Source organism: Monodelphis domestica, chromosome 1, assembly GCF_027887165.1.
Source record: "Monodelphis domestica isolate mMonDom1 chromosome 1, mMonDom1.pri, whole genome shotgun sequence".
Taxonomy (NCBI): Eukaryota; Metazoa; Chordata; class Mammalia; order Didelphimorphia; family Didelphidae; genus Monodelphis; species Monodelphis domestica.
This window is the reverse complement of record NC_077227.1, coordinates 624947277-624963162: the sequence shown is the minus strand read 5'-3', so window position 1 is coordinate 624963162 and position 15886 is coordinate 624947277.

Genomic DNA, 15886 nt, shown 5'->3' with positions numbered 1-15886 from the left:
AATACAGTGGCAGGGATGATAGACAATGTTCTGGGGACATTAACCAATGTGACTATGGAATGGATACAGTTGCCAATAAATTATCTAGATGTAAATTAACTCTGGCAAATCATATCCCAAGTCTATTTTGTGTTCGTGGTAGTGACTAACATCTTAAAGAATATCAAAGCTGCTGCCACCCTGATCTTCCAAAAGAAAACTGTACATGCTCTAGTCATTGATAATAGATTGCAGACATTGTTTGATCAGATCCCTATTTTAACTGAGATATGCCAGGATTACATGCAGAGAAAACAAAGCATGGGCAACTAGGAGACTGGGGACGTGACAAGACAGACTAGTAAGGACGATGTAGTTACAAATACTAATACTGGGACACCATTAGATGCAGTAGAGGGAAATGACCTTGCCAATAACATATAGGTACCAACTAATGCATCTGCTAATAATCTTGCAAATGCATCAAAGGCTCAAAAGATTATGCCTTTGTGCAATGTAGCTAAGGTCACTGCTAACTTTGGCATTTTACATGCAAAGGTTCATAAGTCATTCACCACCCATGACTTAGAATCTTTATGAAAACATGTGCCTAAATTTTAATTAGAACCTCATCTCATGATTAAAGAACTGAAAAGAGCATTTTGCCTCTACAAACCAGACTTTGAGGGTGTAGAAATTCTTTTATCTGAACTTTTTACATACCAGGAACATAAACATTTTATTGAGCAAACTAGAAAAGATTCTTCACTCACTAGCTGGCCAGAAGTTTTTGAGGATCTGGATTTTTCTAATCCAAGATCAATGGCTTATCTATGAAAATGCCATGATGATCTATTGCAGGGAATGAAGCAGTTGTCAGAAAGACGCAATGCATGGGGAAAATTTGACAGATTCTTCCAAGAAAAAAATGAACACCCAAGCACATTTATTGATCACCTTATTGAAAAAAAAAAAACTGAGGGACTGTTAGGTTTTAGCCATGATTCAAGAGAAGCAGAAGTACATGTGAGGAGACAATTTCTCAAGGGCGGTGATAAGTACTTGAGGGATTTCTTCAGGAAAAATTGCCCTAAATTTGACACCATCTCACTTAATGAACTTAGAGATACTGACACCTATCTTCATGATAATGAAGTAGATCAAGAAAGAGAAAAGAATGATCTAAAGAAAAAGCTCCAAGAGACCTCTGAAATGTTAAGGCAGAAAGAATTAGAGGAGGTTAAAAACCTAGCTACAATTAAGACATTTAACAGACAAACCACACAGTATGGACAGACACCCCAGAGTCAACAGAGGGTGCAAAGAGATACCAGGACTTGTTTTTTGTGTTCTCGTCAAGGACACATAGTAAGAAACTGCCCAATGAAACATAGTTATGAACAGGGCCAAAATAAGAGATGGGAAAGGTCAAAATGCATATTATCAGCATATATAAAGTATATAATAACAAAAACTATGGGAGACATGACTCTAATAGCAAGCGGTGTTGCTCTCATTGCAGACTTAGAGAAGAGGAGACCCTAGACCTGAAATCCATGGAAGCAGTGATAGCTTCTGGAGCAAAACCCCGTTATTCAGAAGTTGTAGCAAGAAATGAGCATTATACCGCATGATGCCAGGCTCTAGCATTATCTAGTAAAAAAAAGACGAATTTGGAGGGTAGCCCAAGGAGGAAACATGAGGGCATAAGCATAAAGTGCACAAAGGGAGATGGTAGAAAGGAAAATGAAAATTTTAACATTTTGGTGGTGGAGAAACAGATAGTTGGGCAAGATGCCAAGGGAAGCAACTTAAGTACAAAGCAAAAAGGTATTATTGAGATGGAGGGTGAAATTGCACAGATAATAGCAGACATGAAACATGACATTTATGGTTCACAATGCATGGGTACACAAAACTGCATGGAGAAAAGCAAGGAAGAGATTAAATCCTTTCTGGAAATTTTTTTAGCTTATAGAATGGATCTAGGCAGAGAAAAATCAAACAGGGCTAGCAAATCTTTCAAACAGCAACTTAAGTATCTAGACCATTCTGACAAGATAGATAAATAGGACATTGTTGTAAGAGATTTTGGAGCTGAAAGAATTACACATCTAAGAGGGGAAAGAAAGGAAAATGAGGTGAGAACTAACTTAAATCCGAAAACCAAAGACTTTTACCCATGAAATCCTATAACACTCAAAGATACCAGTCCTGGGGATGGCTTTAGCACTGATCAATACCAAACTTCCAATGACTGTCTATTCCCTGAACCAGAGGCTGCAAAACGATGTAAAGGAGTGGAAACATAAGAGTCTTTGATAGTGAAACCTCATCCAAGAAGTTCTCAAACTGAAATTAATACAAACACAAACCTTTCCTCTGAGCAAGCTGTTAGCTCATGGGCAGCAGTGGTCCAAAGTAATACAAGTATATTACAAACCCTGGGGCAAGAAAGTAAAGATGATAATAGAAAATCTGTGTATGTAAATACCATAATAGCTAATTTACATGAAACTCCAGAACCATATCTTGGGACAGAAGTGGGAAAACAAAAGCACAAACCTCTCACTGATATAGGAGCAAGTGTATCTGTATTGAAGTCATTCCCAGAAGATACCACTAAAGAGGAAATGGTTTCTATGTCAACAGATTCACAAGAGGGAGTAGATACATAAGAACCTGATCCAAAAGATATGGTAGAATCCGTGCACTCTAGTAACATAATAGCAGATCCGCACGAAGAAGTAAACCCACAAGAATCAAATTTGTCACCACAGAACTCAGAATTAGAGCATATTACTGGGCAACAGATAGAAAAAGAATTGGTAAATACAGAAATTACTGAAATAGTGTCAGACCAAGACACAAAACCTGGGTTAACAACACCTGACACAGAATTACAACAGGTCACTGAACAAAAGCTAGTGAAAGATCTAGAGAGTACAGAAATCAGTGACCAAGAGTCAGTATGATACAGTACCAAATGGTACAATAATAGTTGAACAGAAAAGTGATGAAGAACAGGAGCCCTATGAGTACATCAAGCTCTATGATAAAGTTCACAAAGATTTAGATAAGTGGGACACAAATTGGTATAGTGAACACCTGAATTCAGAACAGGAAATACTGTATAACAGGAGTCAGTAGTTTTGAAGAATTTTGTAAGAAATATAACTTAGGGGATAGTGACACCGAATTGGAAGTAATATGATAGAGAACTTGGTACCAGGACTGGTTTGAGTTCTGTAAGGTAGCAAACAACACAAAACCTTATAAGAAACCAGACTGGTACTAGGCATAAGATCTGACACATGATCCACAAAGAAACTTTATTTAGAATCAGGAAAACCCCTAAGCCCATAGTGACAATCCCTGGTTGAAAAAAAAAAAACTGAGACAAGTCCATGAACCCCAGTAAATGTAGATGAGAAACATCCAAGATGCTGTAAACCTTAAAATTTCTTAGACTTATGAATGTTGGAAATTTCACCATTGGAAAATTTCATACTTGGAAAAAATTTCCTACTGATAGTAAGAACTCTATTGGAATGTGAACCCCCGTGGCATGGGAGGATCCTTCTCCTCCCTACCTAAGACTACTTTAGGACAGAAACCTTTTGCTAAACAATGGAAAGGGCTTTGACCTATGCTTAAGCATAGAACAGGAAGTTCTTTGAGTCATGATTGATTTTAGAATTGATACAATAGAGATACTTGAAATGACAGAACCAGGTCTTGAAACTACAATCTCCACCCTACTCAGAGTAAAAGGATTTAGGAAGGGCTGCAGCAAGGATCAAGATTTAATTATTTGAGAATATGACCTTCAACAGACATATGCAAAGAAACAGACCTCTGGGCGGTCCTGGGTTAAGCTAGAGCCACCATTGGCACAGGGGAGACATCGACAGTGATTGGTAGATGTGAGAACTGAGGGGAGGGGACTTAGATGGTTTCCTTAAAGATAGCAGGGTCTGAGGAGAGAGGGAGGAGGTTTTGCTCTGAGCGAGGTGGCTCTGAAGGAGGACTGAGGAGGTTGCTCTGTTGGAGGACCAGGAGAGAAGGCAGGCTCTGAAGGAGGAGAATTCTCTGGAAACATTTCTTGAAAGGACGCTCTCTTGAAGGTGGAGCCTGAGGTTGGCATGAGAAGCCTTACCTAGAGAGATCTTGGGTGAGTGATAAAACCAGCTGACTGATTTATTCATTGTTATTCCTTTCTTACTTTCTCTCTTTTTCTATTGATTAATCAGTGTACTATAAATTAAATTTCTCTATAAAACCCAGTTGGCTTGGGCATATTCATAAATTGGGAATATATTCCCTGGCAACCATCTTATATTTATATAAAACCAAGACACAGTAGAAAACATATTTCAGCGGTCATAATTGATATATATTTCCCTTGCTCCCAAACATTTTAATTATCACAGTTTATGGCTCCCACTCTCTTATCTACAACTATTTAACACTCAAAACTATTTTAAATCTAACAATGCTATTGGAACATCTTATCCAAACAACAGTTATTACATGAAACTGAAATAGAATAATGTCCAAGACAGATAGTATAAATTTGGGTTAGTTAGATCAGGGAGGATTAGTGTAGCCTATGAAACACAGGAGAAGTGGTTCCTTGTGGAACCTGGGAGTTTATTTGGGTGGATTTAAAATCCCTTAGAATTATTAAACCTCTATATGAATTTCAATCTCAAGCCTAGACTAAAATATCATTAACCTCTACAATCAACCACATAAGAATAGAATAATTGCCTTACAATCAAACATTAAGAAAGTTACCTACATCAATTAGATAAAAAAAAATCTCACTTGCACTCATGAGGATGGCACAAACATCCTATATAAAGTTTCATCCACATGCAACAAAATATTCACTCATACATGCACACACATGTTAATCTTACACACACTCATGTTCCCGTAGTTCCGGATACCTGGGATCATCTTTCAAGGTGAGATGACAGACAAGTATGTATCCTGTAAAGGAGAAGGCACCCCAGACCTGTGACAAACTTCGAGCAATATCAAAGGATGGAAGATATATGGACAACTGGAAAGAACTTTGAATCAAAGACATTATGGGAAATGAACTTCAGGAAAATGGGTCATGTAAGATTAATTGCTGATCATATTAACTTCACATATAGGAAAGTACATCCACATATACATTGGAATAAATATGCATCCACCATGACATATCTAGAATGGGAAAATATTTCACCTTGACATTAGGGGCTGTGCCGTAAATTAGGACAACCCATAAATAGTATATTTGTAAATATATCTCTAGTACCAGAAGATATATGTATATATGTATTTAAATAACATGTGAAATACATAAATGTGTAAAAATAGCAGACATGTGCATATATATATATATATATATATAGCATAATAATGATCTAATCCACTAATATAGATAGAAAGGAGAGTTAAAATACTAACCATTAATAGACAGGGAAAGAGTAGTTTATGGTGGAAAAGGGAATATTGTAAATAGAGAGATAACATAGGGACAGAATAAATCAGATTTCATCAGATACAAGTTGATATATATATATATACCTATAAATGTTATGAATTGCTACATTAGTATTAGCATTATATAAGGCATAGAATAGTTCTATTTTACTTAAGATTTTAATTTTATATTGATTGCAATAGGAATGATTTTTGTATTATGAAATTGTTAGATTGTAAAAAATTTTGTTGATACATAATCCTAACCTTCTTCCCACAACTCAGTGTTAGCATAAGATAGGAATTTAGATTAGCAAATAGACAGTTTAGGATAAGATTTATTATTTTGGGAGGGGGGAGGTTAGATGGGAACAATAAGTAGCATAGATAGATTAGAATAGCCATAGAAGATAAGTAACTGCCAAGGGCCAAGGTGACACTACCTGAACAACAGGAAATGGAGGATTTGTGATAGAAGCTGGCACTAGAGAAAAAGTGCCAGACTGAAGAGTATATTAAATTGATCACCTCAATGGGGGAGGGGCCCCAGGAGTTAATTTCCGGAGGAGAGAAGACTCTGGTAAGGAGAACAGTGAGGGTCTCTTAGTCTTGAGACATGGAAGAGAGAAAGTGGATAAAGACTTTCTCCTGTGGGTTACCCACTTTTCCTGCTGGTGACTGGAATTCTTTCCCCCCAACACTTCCCAATTGAAGGGACTTTCTGAAGAGAAACCTGAGCATACTTTACCTCAGTTTCTGTTGCTCAGGGGTGAGTCAACGCAACTTTCTCTCAGGGGAGCTCAGGCTGCTAAGGCCTCGGCTACGAATGCCTCAAGGAGAAAGAGAAAGAAAGGATAGTATATTGGATTCCGCGGGGGGCGTGATGGAGCCAGGTAGGAGATGGCAGAATTGAGTCAGAAACCAAGCCGTATTGATTACAATGGAGCCACAGCAACTCCGACCTCTGGACAACTCAAAGGCAAGATCCATCTAGTGATCCAAAATTAACCACCACTCAGGTCGGAGACATGATAGAGAACTTAGCTGAGAGAATTAGCCTAGGTTCTTTAAGCCAGTTGCCAAACACGAACCTTATGGCTGAGAAAATAGGGTGCAGATAATGGAATGAATTAGAAAGAACTAGGTATTAGCATTGGAAAAGAAAGGTGCCTGGCTGAAGGCCAGGTCCCAGGTGAGAGAGAGAGAGAGAGAGAGAGAGAGAGAGAGAGAGAGAGAGAGAGAGAGAGATAGAGACAGAGAGAGAGAGAGGGAGGTGCCTGTGGCTGCTCCTTTTAATGTCTTTGATATGCAAATATACACAATACATAGGGATGATTATCATCGGTTAACTACGAGGTATAGGTGTGGTTTTTCTTAGCCAGGTGAACACAAAGAAACCTGATTTCGCTCCTAACCTGGGGAAAGCTGGGATCAAGGGTCAACAGGCTTTACTAGCCATACACAAGACTGAGCATGCTCTCTTCTAAGCCACTCTGTACATTCTAACTGTTTCCCTTGTCCATAGGTAGATGTGGACTGCTACAGATTATCAAAAGGTCATGGAAGAAAATAATTTTTAAAAATTAGAATTCCACAAAATGAACCTAATGACTTCATGAAATATCAAGAAACAATAAAATCAAACCAAAAGAATGAAAAAATGGTCATTCTTCAAACCATAAAACTCCCCAAAATTCATTCTTCAGATAATATTTTCTACTGCTATATGTAATTTTCTCTTGTTTCTGCTCATTTCATTTCATAATTTCAACTAAACTGTGCAATTCTATGCCTCCCCAACATGTCTACCACTTTCCTCTCTCTCTGCTTTTGCTCATACCATATCTCATGTCCAGAATTTCCTTCCTCTCCTTCTTCATCTGTTGACTTTCTCACTGTCATTTAGAACCCAGTACAAATGCATTCTGCTCTATGAATCCTTCCCTGACCCTCCCAGTTAGTAATGAACCTTCACCCTAATACTTCACATATTATTTTATTTCCTCAGCATCAAAGCACACAGTAAGCAGTTAATAGAGTGATACTCTAGGCTTACTCTTTCAAAATGAATTCAATCTTCTCTCCCTCAGGGTCCAAGGAGTATCCCTGAGAGGTAATGGAATGGCTTTCACTAATACCATTTGAGCCTTCATTCTATGGTATTTTCCCACATACACTATTAGCTACTGGTAATTAGTACCCTGGTTCTCAAGTAAGCTTTTGGAAAAGGGTATTTACTTCACAGATAAAACAAGATAAGGAATACAAACATTTCACCCCTAGAAGCATGTTCTTCTCTACATCCACTTAGTCCATGAGGAGACTGATTTGAGATTTAACACAGTTTCTACCTAGCATGTACCCCCAACAAGTTCACTTTCAAATATGCCATGGCCAATAAGTAGATAAATCTGTATCTCTGCTACTAATAACCTGGATAGAGCAGGTCATTTCAAACTTTAGTCCTTCTTATATGGCCTCCAGAAAATCTTGGCACAGCGTTTACTTAAAGGCCATCAAATGGCATATTTTTCTAACATTTTGAGGCTCACAAAGTCATAGCCATCTCCAATATCTTCCAAAAATAAGGAAAGAATGTAAACAAGAGAGATTTAGAAACAACAGGCCATATTCTTCTGGCTTACTTTGGTGGCCAAAGTTGGGAGATAAAGACCTGAGGTCTCTTTCATTTTAAGAAATTATTCCTGGACTCTTCACTTGAACACATAAAAGAGGAAAATGTCAAAGCCAAGAGCTTAATACAAAACCTTAGAATGTATTCTTAATTCTTATTATTGAGCCAATCAATTGTCTATCTCCTCATCATGTATTTGAGTAACTAGCACTAGCTATGGAATATTAGTGCCTGTTGCAAATCAAGGTGCAGGGCACTTATATTGTTCACCAAGCTGGCTCTCCAGCTTCTTACAATTGGTGATTGCCTTGCAAAAGATGATAGGCCTTCCCTATTACATTAACAAATGCTTGTTGAATTGAATTGCCTATATATGTGTACGTGTAGTTATCTATGTATATTCTGTGTGTCTTTTTTTAAGTTTATTTATTTAATTAATTAATTTACCATATTTTTTCCAAGGTTACATGATTCATGTTATCTCCCTCCCCTTCTCATACCCACCTCCCATAGCCAAAGAGCAATTCCACTGGGTTTTACATGTGTCATTGTTCAAGACCTATTTCCATATTATTGCTGGAATTCCTGAGCTTTTTCTTGGTGTTCCTTGGTCCTCTGTTCCATTTGTTATTTGTTCATTAATTGCATAGAAGCTGTCAATTGTAATTTCTTTTTTTTTCTTTTTCTGTTGTTTAGTCATATTTTTTTCCTTCTTACCCTTCATTGGTTGTAGTCTTGCTCCTTTTTTATTTGCTAGATCTGTGGGTTTGGGTTTGCTCTGCTGACTAATTGGATTAGATTGATGCAGCTGCCCTGTTGAATTGATGAGACCTGAGGCCAGATCTTCAACAGCCAGAAGAAGCCAAAGGAGAAGGTGAAGATGTGGAGCCTGAAGGGCAGTTAAATTTGTCCTCCTCTCCTCCCCCTTGAAAGCCAACTCCCAGCATGCTGCCTAACCAGAGCTCTGAATCTCAGGCCCTGGCACTAAGGTACTCTGTGCAGTTACAGGCTTCACCCTGGGACCCCAGTCAGTGGGATTCTTACTGTGGGTCTGAGTACAGTATATGGGGGTGGGGTGTTGGAGATTGGGCTTCCCTGTCCTCTGAAGGTTTCTTATTAGCACAACTGCTAGATTGGATTAAGCCTGGCCCTCCTGTTCTGGTGGAGCTGGATGGGCCCTGAGGCTAAAGCCTCCAGAGACCTAAGCCCAAAATGGAGGAACAGTGGCTAAAACCCACAGAACCAAGCTTGTCTCCTCTCTTCCCCTCTCCTCCAGCTGCTTCCCTGCTAGCCATGGCCAGAGCACCCCATGCTGCAGCAGCAAGGCATTCCCTCCAGACTGGAGCTCTCACCCTGAGACCCTAGCATCCTCTAGCAACCACCAGAGTCTCAACACAGTAGGTTGGGGAGGGGTCCAGGGCCCTTCCTTTTTTCTTTTCCTTAAACACAAGGATTCAACCTTCTCCAAGTAAATTTTAAGTTGAACCAAGCAGGAAGGTTCCCTGGCTCTGCCCTATTGTATTTGGTTTTTGTGTCCCCTTTGAAGCACTTTGTTTTTGATTGGTGTGGAATGGCTTTCACAGAGGACTTGACTTTTGTGTCTAAGTCACCATCTTGCATCCCAGAAATCTCTCTCTCTGTCTTGTCAGCCTACAAGTTTGTAAATCAGAGGGAGCAAGAACTGTGTCTCATCTAACTTTAGTATTTTCTCTAGCTCTCAAATGCTATGCCCACTGTAGGCACTTAGTGTTTCTCAACTAGGATGGAATTATATTTGGATTTCTTAAGAAATTGTGGTTTTGGGGAGCAAACAATAATTGTTTGGGGCATCCACATTCTCTTAATATAAGGTTGTTAGATAACAGAAAAAGAGTATGAGAGTTTAAAATGAGTAAATGTGACTTAGAAAATGCAACATGAAGCTCAGGTTAGTAGGTTCAAAACTAAATTGACTGCCAGGGTGATTTAGCCAGATGGATAGATCTTACTCACTTGAATTATACTAAAAAAAGCAATACATTAGATTCTTAAGGAAACATAAAAAGAAGAAGAGACATTGAAGAAAATTCAGTGTTTGGAAGATAAACTAAATAAGATGGAATTAATGTATCAGTGGTTTATGGAATCACAGAAATTCAGAGTTGGAAAGGATCTCAGCTCACCTGGTCTAACCCATAAATGAAAATGAATCTCCATTCTTACACACATCATAAGTGGTAGTCCATCCTTGCTAGATTAATGTCTCCAGTTGGAAAGAACTCACTACCTTCTCAGGCAGGCCATTCTACTTGGAGATAGCTGTAATCATTAGGATTTTTTTTCTTTACATCAAGCAAGAATTTACCTCTTTGTAGTTTCTACCCAGTGCTTATAGTTCTGCCTCTTGGAGAGAAAAAGTCTAATAATTTTTTTTTCACAAGATAACTTTTCCTGTATTTACAAATATTCTCCAACCTTATAAGTTTTGTCTTTCCCAGGCTACATATGCTCAGTTCCTTCAGTGTACCCTCTTATGAGATGAACTTGAGATTGCATTCCTCTATACATAATGCCTTTTCTAAAATGTGTCTATAATTGGCTGCAATATCCCAAATATGGTCTGATTAGAGTAGAAGTAGATTATCACCTTCTTATTCCTGGAAGCTGCATTAAACTCTATTTAGTTATAATCTTTTGCATTTGATTATATCATATTGTTGACTTATACTGCACTAGGAACCCACTTAAACTTCCATAATTTTTCTAAAAGAACTATTATTAAAATTCTTCCCATATCTTAAAAGAAAACACCTTATCTTCTGTCTTAGAATCAAGGGGTAGGCAATGGCAGTTAAAAGACTTGCTCAGGGCAGATAGGTGTGAGAACAGATTCCTTTCCATATCTTTTTCTTGTGAAAGCAATTTCTTAAACCCAGCTGTAAGACTTAACACCTAAATAGTAGTGTATCTGAATCCCTAACAAATGTGTTGAAAATCGCAAGCCAGTGAGATGCTCGTGGATTATGTGTGGAAGATGTGGCAACTAGAAAAGAAAGTTGTTCCCTGCAAATCATCTACAAATAATATACTAGTCATATTGTTCTCAACAGTCCTTAATGTAGAAATCTCAGGCTTTTCTACCTCCATAGCTTTTCTCACTTCCTTAAGCCTCAGTTTCCTAGAGAACTGTCATTGTTATTTACTTCACCTGGCATATGAGTGCTTAGAGTGATGATAGACTTCAGTGTCCTCAGACAAAATTCTGTTTCTATCCAGTTTCTAAATGTTTTTGTGTTCAGTCCTGGACTGGATGAAGAAGCTTAATGATATTTCTTTTTTGATTTCTTCATTATTATTTGATTTGGTATTCCTTTTTAAATCATTGCTGGAATATATGTGACAGAGCTAGGCTTCTCTATAATCGTTCAAGTCACTACCTTAGCTATAAGCCCCGTAGCCTCTGTGACCATAACCTTCAAATAGCAAATCCATTGACCTTTTCTCAAGCCCGATTCTCTTAGATATTCACAGGTCCTATTTGATACTGAGGATTACCTACTCCTTGAATTGATCTCTTCTCTTAGCTTCTGTGACACTACGTCATCCTATTTCTCTTGCCTCTTTATCTTCTTACTGTCTCTGATCTAAAATGCAATCCATGACCCTTTGCTCTTTCCTCTTTATCCCTTTCACTTCTTCAGAGAACTTTACTGCTTTTATAACCACTATCTTTAGCTTAAACTTTGGAATGCCTTAGAGCGAATCAAAAAACTGAAATGCAACTCCAAAAGCTATAATACTCATATAAAGCTCATAGCTTAATGCCCCTCTTGCTCTTCCTTTTTTATTCTTTCTCATAATTTATACCTTATAAATCCTCCACTGAATCTCTCTACCATTGACTTAGATCTTAAATAGTTATTCAGAAACATTCCTTGTGGGTCAGCTATGGATGCATATTACATTCCTTCTTTCTCTGGAATCCAACTTTTTTCCAGGACCAACTAGATGAGTTGAAGACATTCTTCATTGTGTTATTTTCCCCTCAAGGCTTTTTTTCTCTCCCTTGCAAGCCACAGATAAATAATAATCAATCTAAAGCATGCTGTCACATCCCTTAAGGCTTAGGAGTATAATGAAAGCTATAACTTCTCAAAATAATAGTTTATGGCTCAAAAATAACTGCTAACTCCATGAGTCCAAGAAAGGAGTCCAAGAAAGTCAGGGGCATCACTTCCCAACCATCTCCTCACCATACCCCTCCCCCCATTTTTATGTTATCCCACCCTTTTGAAATATAAGCTATTTAAGAACAGAATCTGTCTTGCTTGCCAATACTTGTTTTCCCAGTGTTTTGTACAATATTCGGTCCATAGTAAGAATTCAATAAATGTTCTGCTTTTCTCTATTGGTCTTTATCTGTCTGTCTGTTGTTTGAATTCAAAGAATAGTAGCATTGGAGGAGATATTTTTTTTTAATGGGTCAGCTACCCATCTTTTTCTGTAGTTTAAATAGATACAGGTCAGAGAAGATCCATTTCTTTGCACTGATTCTCATGAATGATGACATATTAAAGTATTTCATTACTCAGTGTGTGCTTAATTTTTACTTTACAGACTTTATGAGTTGTTTAGCGTTACCTTAATTTATAAGCTCTAGTCTACTTTGAGATTATATGCACAATGGGAATGTACATTCATTCACTAAAACACTGACTGATGTCCTGCTACATATGAGTCTTAGCTCTTGATGATGATTAGTCAGATACATAAAAATTAAAAAAATGGTTATATACTTTTAATATTGAAATCTCTCATCTTTTTCCATATCAATTCTGGAAAGGTTGTCAGATTTCTACATTGCTTTCTGTCCTTGTTCTGTAAAATTAGCTTCTTTAGTCAACAGGAAGGAATACTTTGGTATGCATTCCCCTTTTGCTGAAGTGAACAAAATAGAATAAACCTTTCTCTAAGCATGACAGGCAATTTAAATTATGATTCATGGAAGAGAGCAGTAGTCTTATAGATTTGCTTCAACACATTTTAGAATATCTCCCCAGTACTGTTATTGTTTGACTTTTATATCTAAGTGACTCAACATTTATTTTATCTTCAAAACTGCTAAAATATTTCCAGAACCAAAATTACCATGGGACAGATTGAGCTTTTCCAGGACACTAATGTTTAGGAGAAACCATCATCTGTGTTCCTTGCCTTTTGGTTCTCCAGTGGTCTATAGAATTACTACTTAGACATAAAGGGAAGAAGGCATTTAGAGAATAAGAGGATAACTGACTTTAAAACGTATTATAGTATTCATAATGTTTAATACATACATGTAGCAAGGACTATGGCTCCTATATTGCCATAGAGATCCAATGAAAAAACTGACTGGAAGTGAAATAGAAGAAAGATAGATGAAAGGTCGGGTAGAATGATAACTGGTGGCATTCTGGGAGAAGAGAATATTTTGCATCTTGAGGGTTAATTTAATTAGTATGAGCAATCCTTACTCAAGAGTAAGAAGAGTCACATGGAAAATAGATACAATCTCTTTGTCTTAATTTTCACATCACATCACTCTATTTTAATGGTAAGGAAATAATTGTAAAACACATTCAGCTGACTGAATTAGTTTTTGCTTTGGGATTTGATTTTCCAGAATCAAAAATGAGTCATTTTGAACTTGTCGTGAACTAAAATCTTGGGATATTTCTCATATTCATTGTTGTCTAATCTTCATTCTATACTTGTGAAGTAATTTAATAAAACTAACACAATATCCTTTGATCTCACAATATCACTACTAAATCTGTACCCAAAAAAATATTTTTTAAAAAGGAAAAGGATCTATTTCTACAAAAATGTTTATAGAAGTTCTTTTTGCATTGATAAAGAATTGAAAATTTAGGGGACGTTTATCAATTGGGGAATTACTGAACAAGCTTTGTTATATGATTAAGACAATCCAGAAAAAAAAAACAACTAAAGATGTACATGAACTGATTCAAAGTAAAGTGAACAGAACCAGAAGAACATTATACATGGATACAATGATTTTGTCTGATGATCAACTGTGAATGACTTAGCTAGTCTAAGCAATACATATGATCTAAGATAATTCCAAAGAACTCATAATGAAAAATGCTATCTACCTCCAGAGAAAGAACTGGTGAGGTCTGTATGTAGATCCAAGCATACTAATTTCCATTTTAATTTTTTGTGTTTTTTAATAGATTTCTTCTACCACTTGACCATATGGAAATATGTTTTGCATGATGCCACATGTGTAACTTAATTACTTATTGTCTCAGGGTTGCACAATAAGGAAGTATCTGAAGCAGAATTCAAACTTAAGTATTCCTGATTCTAAGTCCAGTATTCTACCAAATGCACCAAGCTTTCCCACTAGGTAGCCCATGGTTAGCTCATCTTCTTTTTATGATCACATATTTCTAGGATGTTAGTTTTCACATCATTTCTAGCATGCTGATCATTAGGTTTAGTATGGTGAAGCATGGTGGAGCCAGCTCATCTCCATCATAAATTTCTCTATTGCCCTTTAGGTCAATATTAAGTTTGATACTTTCAAAAATTGCAGAGTCCCTGCTTCCCAGTATAGACAGCTTCAATGAATTAATTTGAAATATGTGAACTTTGATGATGAAATATCCCTCATATAAAATGGAATTTTCTTTCTTATGTTTGGTTTTGTCAAATACAAAGGGTTAGAATGGTGGCTCAAAGAATTATAATATTCTATCTGCAGTTTTCTATAACAAAGAGAGTAACATGGAAATTCAAAATTCAAAATGCTCTTTGGATGATTCTGGAGCAGAAAAATCTCTTTGGATGATTCTGGAGCAGAAAAAGGACATGAAAAGATAATGAGTCCATCCTCATGAATCTAAACAATATTTTAGTATGTCATCCAGGACAATTACAGTTGCTATGGGCTATACTTGACTGAAACCAATGAGTTCCTTGATGGAGTAGTTCCAATACTGGAATAAAATGAAATACATATAATTCATTTATTATTTAACAAAAAGAGATTTAGCCATAGAAGAGGCAATATTTATTCAAGAGTGGAGCTCCTTCTCATGGTCTTTTGTACTCTGGTGACCAGGAATCCATGTAAACAATATAAGGCAGTCTTCTTAGTCAATCAAGTTTCAAGGAGAGTTTAAGGAAAAGACCTAGCCTAATCTGTTTGGGATATAGCCTTTCAAAAAATAAAGTCCAGTCTATATGGCAGGATACTAGGAAATATTGCTTTTGTCACAGCCAAGCCATTGGTGGTAAAGTCTTCAGGGACTTCTATAGGATCCTCTATCACTTAAATAGTTTTAGAGCTACTGCTGAGTAATCCTAGCCTTGGAAGTAAGGTAAACTTGGCATAGACATCCCTAGAGGAAAAGAAAGCAAACAAAACTAAAGAAAAAGCCAATGTAATGATAATGAGTGATTGAATATGTGTCAGAAACTATTGATAAGCACTGAGGTTATAAAGAAAGGCAAAAAGCAGAACCTATTCTCCAAGAGTTCACAGTCTACAATGCTTGTATAAATATATACAAACAAGATTTATATAGGAGAAATTGAAATAATTGCCAAAGTAAGGTAATTCTTGTATTAAGGAGGGTCATGAAAGGGGCTTCTTGTAGAAGGTAAGCTTTTAACTAGGATTTGAATAAATACAGGGATGCTGGGAGATGGAGATGAAAAGGAAGAAAATTCTGGGCATGATGGGGGCATGTCAGTGGGGAGGAGCCAGTGAAAATTCCCAAAGTCAGTAAATAGAATTTCTTA